Raw genomic sequence first — 14834 nt, forward strand, 5'->3', positions numbered from 1 at the left:
CCTAAAACCTGACTCCCACCACGATACATCCCAGAAGAATTCCCTCATCAAAACTCTACACCATAGAGCTCGATGTATTTCCGATCATCATCACCTAGCCAGTGAACTGGAACACATACACGAAGCTCTCAAGACGAATGGATATTCAGACTACACATTCCGTAAAGCTGTCACCCCAACCGTTGGGAAAGAACCATCTGAAGACCCAATCAAAACCATCACCTTGCCATGCATAGCAGGGGTCACCAAAATATTTCCAAAATCATGAGCAAACACAAGATCCAGGTTCGATTTAACACAGTACATACAATTCGTGATCTGATCCCATCTGTGAAGGATGTGATCTCTGACATGCAATACCCCAGCGTCTACAAACTAAGCTGTGTCTGCGGCAGTAGTTACATTGGGGAAACTAAGCGACATGTCTCGGACCGTGTTCGTGGGTTCACATGAAATTGATTTCTCTAAGACGAAGGTACTTTGCAAACTCACTGGCTATCAACAAAGATTTGTTCATGAAGCCATCCAAATATACAGACATAGACACAATTTAAACCGAGAAGATGGGTACAAACTCCGCAATCACTGGAAGGATGTTATCAACCAGTTTAAATCATAACTGGCTGTAATGTTTCCATTTTAGACCTGGCAGCCCTTTAATTGGTGGAAGCCCACCACCGGAACCATCACTGCCCACTCCTACCATCACCACTAGCAGGAGCCCTTTACTGGTGGAAGCCCACCACCAGTGCCGCCGTGGCCCTCTATGAGTACCATCACCTCTAGCAGCAACCTCTACCGTCAACAGTGTGAGTGTGTAAATCGAGGTGCAATTATTACTTGGCAGCCCTTTAATTGGTGAAAACCCACCACCAGTGCCGTTGTTGCCCTCTACGAGTACCATCACTTACATTAACAGCTGCCCCGCCCATGCTGCTGACACTTGGGCTACACCCATTTCAAACCTTTATAAACAGTTTGCCTTTAGAGGCTAACCCCATTTTTCCTGATGACAACCGCTTGTGCTGCGATTGAAACGTCGTAGTTTTTTGTTATTTTCTTTGAACCTATCTACGTGACTTTACCGAAAGACCGAAATAATATGGAAATAAATAATTTGGTGACAGTGCTGCGTTGAACACAACTTTTGTTATTTACAGATGTGATTGTTGTCTTTTGCTGTTATTTTTTATTTTAGAAAAAGTAATCTTAAAAATGCATGCCGAAGTTTACTCCAGTGTTTAGTAAAACAACTTGCCAGGTGGCAATTCAGAGTGGGAACGTTATGAATGAAGATTTCTGAGTGACTCAGTCTTTGCAAAAGGTTTCTATATGGTGTTTGAACATCTTAACACCTGTTTTATTGCCAGAAAGGGTAAAACCTATTCTTATTTTTTCATACTTTGACACTGGCAAAAAGGTCCCATGTTGTAGCTGCTCACCCCGAGCTATAAATTCACTGAGTGCATTGTCTTTGTACTGTTTAACACGTAGGCTTTCGTGACCAATATCATCCATAATACCTGTTTTTTGGGTTAGATCGCGTAAATATAAATTGTGAGTAATTTCCACCACTGGTTGAAGGCTGCCAATGAGGATGACCATCGCGAGATGTTAACTACCTCGCCTGGTATACAGGAGGCAGTGGGTTTGACCATGGCTCTGACGCCTGTATATTTGGATTTTGTATGTTCTCTCTCCCCGTGCTCACGTGGATTTTTCTCTCGGTCATCTGGTTTTGCCCTACGCATTTAGAAACATGCGTTTAGAGTATTCGGCTGCTATACATTTCCACATAAGCCACTTCGTTGACCGGTCATTTGTGGCAAGGCCGCTTCTGAAAAGAGCTACAGTGAGGGAAAAAAGTATTTGATCCCCTGCTGATTTTGTACGTTTGCCCACTGACAAAAAAAATGATCAGTCTATAATTTTAATGGTAGGTTTATTTGAACAGTGAGAGACAGAATTTTCAAAAAAATCCAGAAAAACGCATGTCAAAAATGTTATAAATTGATTTGCATTTTAATGAGGGAATAAGTATTGACCCCTCTGCAAAATATGACTAAATCAGCAGGGGATCAAATACTTGTTTCCCTCACTGTATATAGCTCAGTGTAAAATAAAAAAGTTTAGTTTTAATAGTAGCCTGCGCTGAGTGCTACGGTGCCCAATGCTGCTCGCTGGGGGCTGTGCGTGATCCCTACCGACAGTGCGGCCCTGGTTTTGGAGGAAGCCGTGGATGTTGCGGAAATCATCCTCGAGATTGTGGTCCCCGAACGTGAAGTAGGCGATGTCTCGCCCGGCCTCCGCCGCTGTCAGCATCTGCAGCAGCGCTGATGACGTAAGGGCATGATCGGGATTTATTCTCATTGCAATCTGTCAATGTCTTACCCCATGGCACACCACGGGAAGGGGAGTAGTAAGGTGCGTATAAGGAGCAGACAGGGCAAGATGACCGAGAATGGGAAGGGCTGCCTCGGGGACAGAAGTCCCCGAGGCAGACAAAGACTGCACGGTTCAAGGTAAGCAGCAGCAAGAAAGAAGGAGTGCCAGGCAGAAAGGAGAGGAGGAGAAAGGAATGACCGGGCCAAGATGTCAGGGATGAGAAGAAGAGAGGGGAAAAAAGGTGCAAGCAGAAGTGAGCTGCACGGAGCATCGTCATTTTTCAAAAGTGGAGGGGAGAAGAGAGGGATTCAGGGCGAGGATGGCCACATGTAGGGTGTTGTATCTATGCCCTGTTTTCCGTTATTAATATTAAGAATAATTAAGAAAAAATATATATATTTTTTATATCTATATATATATATATTTTTAAAATTAAATAATGAAAACAACCCACTACAAGCACACCAGGAATCTGTGAAACGGCCATTAAACTGCACAAACAGATGGCCCATGAATGCTTGGAGGGTTAGGAAAGGTCACGAGGAGGGGTCGCGGGGGTGTCTGCTTCTTCTCGCTCTGTTTGTGTTTTTTGTTGCCCGCTCGCAAGGAATGCGCAGAGAGAGTCACGTTTTGAGTTAGGCATGGGCGCACACAGCAAACAGGCAGTCTGGGTCGAGTCGTGCTCAGTCTTGGGACTCAGCTTGCGACGCAGCTTTGCGAGCGGAGGCTCGTGAGGGAGTTGGGGCAGAAGCTTGCCAGCAGGCACCGACACCAACCATGGGTGTCGTGTCTCGCAGAGAGGAGGGACGAGGTGTCGGCACGAGCCGAGAGAGTATCGCTGAAAGTTCTCTTCTACAGTTATCCTGATGTGTTGAGTTGCTCGCAAAGTCAAGGATTGCGATAAGTTGATTGTACTAAGTTTTCACAGTCGGCTAAGAGGTGTGCAAATACAATTATAAATTTTGAGAGCGAATGCCAACAGCTGTAGCTGGAGTTGCGCTAACGAACAATCAGCCGGGAGAAAGAGAAGGAGAGCGCCAGTAGAGCTGCGCCACCGAGCGCCACCGAGCGCCACCGTGCGCCACCCAGCGCCACCGTGCGCCACCGAGCGCCACCCAGCGCCACCGTGCGCCACCGAGCGCCACCGAGCGCCACCGAGCGCCACCGAGCGCCACCGTGCGCCACCCAGCGCCACCGAGCGCCACCGAGCGCCACCGTGCGCCACTGAGTGCCACCGAGCGCCACCGCGCGCCACCCAGCGCCACCGAGCGCCACCGAGCGACACCGAGCGACACCGAGCGACACCGAGCGACACCGAGCGACACCCAGCGCCACCGAGCGACACGAGCGACCGAGCGACCGAGCATCTTCAAGGACAGCATCGTGCCAACTCGTCATCTAGCAGTGGAGAGAGAGAGCGCAAGAGCAGCACGACTCGGACGTCACCGGGCGTCACCGGGCGTCACCGAGCGTCGTGCCAACTCGTCATCTAGCAGTAGAGGGAGAGAGAGCGCAAGAGCAGCACGACTCGGACGTCACCGGGCGTCACTGAGCGTCGTGCCAACTCGTCGTCCAGCAGTGGAGAGAGAGAGAGCGCACAAGCCGAGACACGCCGAGCGAGGGAGCAGCAGGGGCTCGCGGCGGCCACGCCCAACCCAGAGAAAACTTCTGGCCGCTGTTTGTATCCTCCCACACCACACAAGCTAACGACACAACTCCCGGCTCTAAGAATTAATTAATATTACAAGGGGACAACGCACACACAGCACGCACACGAATAAGACTTAAAAAAAAAAAATTGTCTTTGCGTTTCAAAAAGGGTTGCCATTTCGAGGTGGTGTGTTCAATATCAACTGATCGTGCAAAGCAGTTGCTGCCGTCGAGTTACATGAATAAGAAATGTTTTAGTCATTCATTTTCGTTACTGCATAATCTTGTCCATGAATTTATTGACGTATACTTGCTTTCGGATAAGAGAGTGTCATGTGCTTGTTAAGAATAAAATTGCTTAACACCAACTGTTCGAGTGCTTCTTTCCAAGTCCATGCAAAACTATCTTATTCTTGATAACTGTATCCTGCGATGAGATATGAAAATGGTGACCTAAAACAACATAAACACACGAAGATAATCGGTAAACGTTTAATCGATGATAATCGTGTTATCCTGATTGATATAACACTGGATAAACGAAGCTGAGCTTAATTATCACAACTGCTCACAGTGACATAATCGCAAGCATCCGCATAAATTACTACGACTATCTCCGCGATTATCATAATTTATGCATATAATTACACGCATTATCATAATGTATGCATGTTAATACACACATTCACATAATTAATGCGATTTGCGCATTTTTCGGAAAATTATAAATTTTTATTATTTTCATCAAAATTTCATAACCCGACACATACAACATAATGGGGGCTCGTCCGGGATCTCTCACAGACAGTGTTTTGCATGGATGATGGAATGAATCACTACGTGTTAACCAGAATATCGGGATCGAACATTGCATGGTGATTGTAAACGGGCGTAAAACAAACAAATAAACGCCCTCTGAGGTTAAAATCCAGAATAGCAGGTTGAAACAAAGACAGTGGAATTAAGATAATATCGTATCGAACCAATTGCATCCTGTGATAAATGGTGTTAGAGGTACGCACTCTGAATCGGAAAATTATAGAATAGCTCGAGTCAAACTGACCACACTCTGTGAGATAATTGTTTTATATGCACTCTGAAAAGAAAGGTCAAAGTAACTCCTGCCACTTGAGATGCTAGGATTAAGAATAATTTTTGAATGGATTACGGAATACTGGGAGCTCGTATTAAAACGTACCAACCGATCTGTTACAAAGCAGTACAGTCAGAGAGACATATGGGAAGGGAGCTGTATCGATAACACGAACACACCTCGGGGGAAACTAATTGACTGGATAAAATGTAACGAAGGCGAACACGATGCAAAAACTGCAGAGAAGGCAGGACAGGACTCATGCCTTCCCACACAGGCATACAGACAGGGATTGTGGAATGAGGTAAAATTTGGAAAGGAAACGGGAGAGAAATCGTCTCTAATAAACGAGGAAAAATGTCCTCACCATCGTAAGGGAGGAGAAATCAGTGCTCGCGACACCAGCGAAACTCACAGACGTTTATCCACAGAATAAATATGGAAGTAACATTAAATCACACTCTTGGGTACGTGGACAGAGTCCAGGGACTGATCGCACAAAAATTATGGATATCGAACAAAAAATCCTTGACAAAGGGAAACCCTCACAATTCGAGAGAAGGGATGGAGAGATACATATGCAAACAAAAACATGTGAGACTGACAACTTCACAGATAGAGGAAGGCAAAATGTTAAAGTAAAGCTACCAGGACATTCTTCACTAAGGGCAGAGGCAAAAACTGAAGGGAAATGGCAACACGAGCGACACAGCACTGGGTGCGCACACAAAAAATGCACGCCGCTGAAACACGAGCGACACAGCACAGACCAAAGTGACAAATTGCCTGATGATAACTTGTTTTATGATGACGCTGATGGCGATCAACTTTCGGAATACTTATTCAACAGTAAAACCCTTAAATTGATGGACAAGGCTCTAGTCAGAATTCCCGATTTTGACCCACACAATCAGTCTATGGATATACACACACATATCGCAACAGTAGAAGAGGAGGCAATGATTAGAGGGCTGAGGAGACGGGATGAAAAAGCGAGTTTGTTGAAACGGAGCTTACATAAAGAATCTATCCCATGGGTAAATTCACTACCACACAAGGTTAGAAATGATTTTAAACAACTGAGCCTAGCAGTGATTCGGAAGTTTGGAGAATATTCGACACTCACTGAGGGGTTTTATGCTGTAAAATCGATGACCCAGGGCATGGACCAAGACCCACGTGACTACCTTTTACAATTTAAAAGAGCGTATTACGCAGGCGATGTGAATCAATACCACGAAGGAGATAAAATGTTCAAAATTATGTTTTTTGAATCCTTGAGCCCAGAGATTACAGAAAGGGTGAGAATGGTTTTGAATCCAGAAACCGCATCCTTACGCCGCATAGAGAGCAAGACGTACATGGCATGGTTATACAGAGCTAAGAATCATAATTCGGATCCAGAACACAGGGAGAGGGATAAGGAACCCAGCCTCTCAGAGAGGAATAAAAATCACCGAGCAGTCCCACAATGCAGGGAGGAGCAAAGACGCACGCACACATGGCAAAATAACCCAGAGAGAGGGGGGCACGAGAATGAGAGCGGCACAAAGGCGAACATTCAGGAGAATCGCAGGGGGAGGTTCAGAGCAGAACCATATCAACACCCCATGCCACGACACACGCAAGGTCAAAATTACTTACAAAGATGGCGAGATAACCATCTAGCGAGAAGGTGGTACACAGACTGCGGAGGTACGGAGGCGAACATTCAGGAGAATCGCAGAATGTGGAGACCAAGGGCAGAATCATATCAACACCCCATGCCACGACATACGCAAGGTTCAAATTACACACAAAGATGTAAAGATAACCATCTAGCGGGAAGGTGGTACACAGACTGCGGAGGTATGGATGCGAACATTCAGGAGAATCGCAGAATGGGAGGTCAAACACAATCGGTCCAATTCCGACCAATTCCTCCACCGGCTATACCAGGAGGGAATAGAGGAATAACACAGAATGCGGTCCAAATACGTGATGAACCACCCACAGTGATTGAGAGCGAGCAGCCCATACGCGCCACGCACGCTGAGGTTTTGTTAAACCCTGGCCTCATTGGGAAATACAAGCAGGCTGCAAGTGACAGGGCGGGCAAATACTACCACAACCGGGAAACATCAAATGCATACGATGCGGTAAGAAACGCGGACAGTGCTCCCGTAAATGACGCGCAAATCGAATGCAAGGACAGGGCTGAATTGAAGTGTGATCGGACAGTAGATAACAGACAGCAGAGACAGAGAGGAAAACCAGAGCGCACAGGGAAAACAGTGCCACGCGTCGCAAAAGAGAGCGATAATAGTGCAGGGAGAGGGAACACAGAGACCCACCCTGGGAAGTACAGGCGTGAGCCTCTGAATGGAAAATATCCAAATGAAACAAAAATTAATGTGGATCGGAGTGCTGAAATGGAGACGAATGTCCATGACGTATCGGGAATGGTGTTGAAATCCAACCCACTCGTACAAACCAAAAGGGCAACATTACGAGGCACGGAATTAAATCGACACACTGACTCGGCAAATGTGCATGTAATCGCAGAGAGAGCGAATGCCATTGATAACGGAGTACAGAAGTTGGTTGTGTGCGCGAATTCTGATTATGTGCAGCACAATTTTACACCACACACTCCCACGACGCGAGAGAGTGAGAGGGGAAATTACAAAAACGAACCGGAAAACCGTGATCGAATGATCAAAGTGATAAGTGGTAAACCAGACACTCGGAGCTTGGAAAAATTATGGCGACGAGGTAATATGAGGAAGGTAACGCATAAATGCGTTCGAAACCGCTACCTACCGTTTCCCAGGATTTAACAAAAACAAAAAAAAAAAAATATCTGCCGTAGTTATGATGGTTGAGAATCAATGTAACTTGTGGTGTTGATGTTTAACGTTTTGTTGTATTTTCCTTGCTTATTTCAAATGTAACCATGTTAAGATTGTGATACATATGCGCGCGCTTTGGAAGGAATGCGTTATGGATTAGTACCGATGTTTAACGTTGTGTTTTATTTCTTTGCTTATTTCAAATGTAACCATGTTAAGATTGTGATACATATGCGCGCGTTGTGAGAAATAACCGCCGAGAGTGAGGGCGGCTGATGGATTTATAACGAAAAAAAACAGGGCATTTACTTTGTTTAAAAATTCGCCAGTGGCCGCATCAACCACTGATAATTTTTAAAAGGGCGGATTGTTGTATCTATGCCCTGTTTTCCGTTATTAATATTAAGAATAATTAAGAAATATTTTTTTTTTTTTATATCTATATATATATTTTTTTTTAATTAAATAATGAAAACAACCCACTACAAGCACACCAGGAATCTGTGAAACGGCCATTAAACTGCACAAACAGATGGCCCATGAATGCTTGGAGGGTTAGGAAAGGTCGCGAGGAGGGGTCGCGGGGGTGTCTGCTTCTTCTCGCTCTGTTTGTGTTTTTTGTTGCCCGCTCGCAAGGAATGCGCAGAGAGAGTCACGTTTTGAGTTAGGCACGGGCGCACACAGCAAACAGGCAGTCTGGGTCGAGTCGTGCTCAGTCTTGGGACTCAGCTTGCGACGCAGCTTTGCGAGCGGAGGCTCGTGAGGGAGTTGGGGCAGAAGCTTGCCAGCAGGCACCGACACCAACCATGGGTGTCATGTCTCGCAGAGAGGAGGGACGAGGTGTCGGCACGAGCCGAGAGAGTATCGCTGAAAGTTCTCTTCTACAGTTATCCTGATGTGTTGAGTTGCTCGCAAAGTCAAGGATTGCGATAAGTTGATTGTACTAAGTTTTCACAGTCGGCTAAGAGGTGTGCAAATACAATTATAAATTTTGAGAGCGAATGCCAACAGCTGCAGCTGGAGTTGCGCTAACGAACAATCAGCCGGGAGAAAGAGAAGGAGAGCGCCAGTAGAGCTGCGCCACCGAGCGCCACCGTGCGCCACCCAGCGCCACCGTGCGCCACCGAGCGCCACCGAGCGCCACCGTGCGCCACCCAGCGCCACCGAGCGCCACCGAGCACCACCGAGCACCACCGAGCGCCACCGAGCGCCACCGAGCGCCACCGTGCGCCACCCAGCGCCACCGAGCGCCACCGAGCGACACCTAGCGACACCGAGCGACACCCAGCGCCTCCGAGCGACACGAGCGACCGAGCATCTTCAAGGACAGCATCGTGCCAACTCGTCATCTAGCAGTGGAGAGAGAGAGCGCAAGAGCAGCACGACTCGGACGTCACCGGGCGTCACCGAGCGTCGTGCCAACTCGTCATCTAGCAGTAGAGGGAGAGAGAGCGCAAGAGCAGCACGACTCGGACGTCACCGGGCGTCACTGAGCGTCGTGCCAACTCGTCGTCCAGCCGTGGAGAGAGAGAGAGCGCACAAGCCGAGACAGCCGAGCGAGGGAGCAGCAGGGGCTCACGGCGGCCACGCCCAACCCAGAGAAAACTTCTGGCCGCTGTTTGTATCCTCCCACACCACACAAGCTAACGACACAACTCCCGGCTCTAAGAATTAATTAATATTACAAGGGGACAACGCACACACAGCACGCACACGAATAAGACTTTAAAAAAAAATTGTCTTTGCGTTTCAAAAAGGGTTGCCATTTCGAGGTGGTGCGTTCAATATCAACTGATCGTGCAAAGCAGTTGCTGCCGTCGAGTTACATGAATAAGAAATGTTTTAGTCATTCATTTTCGTTAACTGCATAATCACGCCAATGAATAAGTATTTTTAGTCATTCATTTTCGTTACTGCATAATCCTGTCCATGAATTTATTGACGTATACTTGCTTTCGGATAAGAGAGTGTCATGTGCTTGTTTAGAATAAAATTGCTTAACACCAACTGTTCGAGTGCTTCTTTCCAAGTCCATGCAAAACTATCTTATTCTTGATAACTGTATCCTGCGATGAGATATGAAAAAGGAGACCTAAAACAACATAAACACACTAAGATAATCGGTAAACGTTTAATCGATGATAATCGTGTTATCCTGATTGATATAACACTGGATAAACGAAGCTGAGCTTAATTATCACAACTGCTCACAGTGACATAATCGCAAGCATCCGCATAAATTATAACGATTATCTCCGCGATTATCATAATTTATGCATATAATTACACGCATTATCATAATTTATGCATGTTAATACACACATTCACATAATGCGATTTGCGCATTTTTCGGAAAATTATAAATTTTTATTATTTTCATCAAAATTTCATAACCCGACACATACAACAAGGGTCATGTGATTTACGGGATGTTAATACCGCACATCCACCAAGGAGATTGAGCATTGCAATTCAGCCCTATTTTGAACCTAAGAGGCTCTTAACATCATGATGCCTGGCTATACGATCAATGTACTTGATTTTTACACTGGGGCAACTTACCTTGCATCTTTCAATTTCAAGACTCATTGATAGCTGTGCTGTTCACGCTCCTCCACTATGGAACTAATTGTTGCAATTGCGGGATCGCGAGAGATGGCAGTGGCTCACGGAGGCTTTAAGGAGGCAGTGGATTCACCTTAGCTGATGATGATGATGTAGAAAAATATTACTGTAATGGGAAGGCAGGGTTAAAGCGAGGGTGTCACCTTTCAGCCGCCTGTCACCTCTGAACGCGTTGCAGCCCCAATTTCCAGTGGCCACGGGAAGGAGGGAACCAGCGGTACCGGGGTAGCTGAATCCACAGAAGGCCTGCATGTAAAGGAGGAGGCGGCGCCCAGCTCAATGCTTTTTTTAAAAACCCACACCTCCGATTAGCAAGGTTAGCTAGGTACAGTGCAAAAGAAGTTCAACAAACACACAGACCAACACACTGAGCGAAGACACGGCCTGGCGGGAGCATATTCGCCGCTTCTTGCAGAAGTTCACGGTTTGAATCCACCGGCCGCCCCTGGTTATTACTGCGGTGTGTATTTACCAGGACAAGACTACGAGCCATCTGCTTCGCAGCGCACGTTAAAGATATCCCGATGGTCCAAACGTACATTTACGCCTTCTGAGACTGTCCCACCATCAGGACATTCTATGATAAAATAACTGATCTGTACAACGTGATATCTGGCACCGAGATACTATCTAGCATTGAATCCTCCCTCCTGGGCCTTAAACCCCAAGGTATCACCAGTTACCAACACACCATTCTCCAAGCATTCATCATTTCGGTTAGAAAGACCATCCTGAGCTCTAGATTTGAAGCTGAGCTCCTGGAAGAATCATGCGGCCCCATCATTCACCCTCTGCATTAACTCCCTATTTGAGTCTGACACTGAGGAATAGGGAAGGGGAGTTCACCCAGATCTGGGGCCCCCCTGTGAATGCTACTCCAGAGACCCTGAGTTTACTTGACTGAACTTGAAATGAGACTGACTCCCCCTCCCTCTTTCCCCCTTCCTTCCCCAAAGAAAAGGGATCTGACACACATACCGTGTAACGCTATGGTCCTACACGTACGTCCGCGTTGGTTGTCTGTCCGAGCCGCTTATCCCGCTATGCACCACTCACCTATCGCGGAAGTTGTACACCCCCCCCCCTCCGGTTGGATGAATAAAAATAATTTACAAAAAAAAGATACCCAAACGACGTGAAAATATGCCAAATTCTGAAATTTTGCAGACATGCCTCAGGTCACTCTGGTAAATGAAACCAAGTGACAATACTTGAAAACGCTTGAGTTCTTACCTGGATAAACACAATTGCATAAAAAAACTTCAAATTTGAACACTGCTTGTAAACAGGCACACTGACACGCATACTTATAAGTATCATATCCACAGGCCCAAATATGTATCCATACACCTGGACAGACTCAAAAGTATAAGCTACACGTGCCCACACATGTGCTGTGTAACATCTGTACCGTGGCAAGATGCCCATAAAACAGAGACTAACAATCTATTGGGCCGTTTATGATAAAATAAATAAAATCTATCTAAAATGTATGTATGTTATCGAGATCATGCCTCATGTATCTACATATATCCACACTTATCAAGACAGATCCAAATCTATTACCTACACATGCCAATACATTTATTTTTTATAGACAAAGATCCCCCTGTTTTTTACCTTACCAGGTAAAGACCATTGAGCTATTAGCTTCTTCATAAGCGACCTGGCCACCAATTATATTACCTGGATTAAACCCGGTATTCTACTACAGACATGGAGTACTACCGCCATCTCTTGGTAGAATTAGTTTTGTATGTATTAGTTGGGGATTTTATTTTCCATCAGCTTAAACGAAAATTGTAATTGTCAGTCTTCTGATTTGTCCTGAGATGTACGAAAAAAGATTTTGCCATCTACCCGTGGATCCCGATCCACACATTGGCCACTGCTGCTTAATGTTCTATTGTTCAGGCACCATAACTTCACTAGGTTATATGGTTCTGGATGCACCGAGTGTTATGTCTGTTTGGTTACAATAAATATATCAGTAGACTCGCAAAACAGCTGTACGTAAGGGAGGAAGTGCTTGAGCAAGTTCGGAAGGAGAGGTATCAAAGTGGACAGTGGAGAGAAGGCAAAACAAATCTCGAGTGTGCATATTGTCAGAGGGAAAGGCTTGCCGACAGGAGGCTCGAGAAGAAATTATGTTGGCGAAAAGGGCAGGAGGTAGACGAATGAAGGTGCTGCTCCATGAGCTAAAGGAAAGGGGTCCGTCCGTATGCTGCAATGAAGAGGAAAATGTGAGGTTGAAGATGACGGAGGGGAAGAAACCAAGACATTTCCCTTAGGCAGAGAACTCCTGTGAGAGTTGTTGAATCGTGTCTTCATTGAGCTATGCACTTCTAAATCTAGATTTAAAACTATTTTCTTTACAACAGCTTTTTGTGCTTAGTTTGTTGTCCTTCCCCCTCACCTCTGATTAGCACGGTTGACTACATACGGTGGAAAAGAAGTGAAATATACATACATTGAATTCTATGGCATCAAATGTATCCCTTGAGTTATATATTCTCCACCCACTGGGTGAATGGTGTCGATTTTATTCTACAGCTCAATTTCATTCAAGGTGTTTTAGATCTATTTATCTCTAAGGGTCCTAGTGCAAAGAGTGAACTGTCTCCATTGGGAGCTATGGTTTCACTGATTCTGTGATTCTCGAAGTACAGGATTAATTGTATTAATTTACTTCTATAAGCCTAAATTAAGTTCCATGTCCAACATGTAAATGATCTCGATTGAGCATTTCATTTGCACAGGCCTCAGATTAAGTTTTTAATGGTTATAGGTTTAATATTTCAAATGTATGCTGTTTAACCAGATGCAAACTGAAGAGATCAAGCTAGTCTCATTTGAGTGACCTGGGGCATGAGTCTGGCAGTAGAGGGGAATAATTGTTAGGTATAATCTTAATTCAGTGGTTTATGTGTCATTTTCGAATTTGCCCACACACAATGGCCTACTCTTGCAAAAATAGATGTATGTTGAACTTCTTTTGCACCATATGTAGCCAACTCTGCTAATTGTTGCCGTCGGATTATTTAGTTATAGATGGCCCTTTGTTACAACATAATTCTCAGCCGCTTATTCTATAACCGTACGTCCCTATGAAGAGTATTGTAGCAATGTCTTTTTCATAAGAAGCATGCATCAGCCAAAGTAGAACATTGCCATTGTTTAAATTCATTTAAAATAAGCAAATGCACCTTTATGCATACCATGCTTCTATTAAGCACATGGGTATGACCAACACAAATATTCAATAAGCAACTTTCGTTAATACAGTTTAAGTAAATGTGTTCCTCTTTCATCGGGACGTTTGAAGGATTGAGAAAAACGAGCAAATGCCTTCAAAAAGCCAGCGCAGGCTGCTCTCCTCGCCCCCCGTCAGTGTGCGCTGGGTCAGATGTGTGAAGCCAACACTTCGATTTATGGATTCATTTTTTATTTATTACAAAACGTGCGATCGCTAACACGGATCGCCCGCCCAGGGTTCGCAGCAGAGGTAGTTGACGAGCTAGCCGCCGACAAGATCCACCGGTATTTGGCTCGCACCGCGTGGTGGCAGCCCAAAGTGGGCAGCGCATGCCTCCCCTTCGACACCCTTGTCGAGCGCGTGCTGGAGTGCGAGGCACTCTCCAGTGAGCGCACGCAACTCCGAGGGTCGGAACGGGAGTGCGCCTGCTCCCAGGGGGAAGAAGAGGAGGAGGAGCTCGCCAGCGCAATAAGGGGACGGGCAAGGGAGCTCCAGGGACCCCGCGAGACAACCCCGGGATGGGTAGCAGGAATACAGACCGGCATAAAGGATATACACGAGGAGGCGAACCGGAATATGACCAAACTGCAGTCTACCGTTGAGACCATCCAGTCCGAGATGGGGGAGCTACGCTCCACGGTAGGAGGTCTAACTGGAAGGGTAGCCCGACTAGAAGCAGAGTCTGGGCAGCGGCGTACTGGGGGGAGAGGGAGTGGGCAGGGAGCCCACTATGGAGCCGCCACCCTTCCCCGGGCATGCTACATGTGTGACCGTCGAGGACATCTCGTGAGAGACTGTCCACAGATCACTCGCGCTAGACATGCGCAAGGGTTAAACTCCAACGCCCCCGAAAGAGTGGACCAACTAGGGGTGCAATCGACGCGGTCCCGACACAAATAGACGATAATGAGAATAATGGCGAGCGAGTGACCTCTACACAGATCCCAGCAACAACACCCAAGGGCGCGGTGACTACTGGCGACTGGCTACGGGA

This window comes from Lampetra planeri, chromosome 20 (genome assembly GCF_965212315.1).
Source record: "Lampetra planeri chromosome 20, kcLamPlan1.2.h2, whole genome shotgun sequence".
NCBI lineage: Eukaryota > Metazoa > Chordata > Hyperoartia > Petromyzontiformes > Petromyzontidae > Lampetra > Lampetra planeri.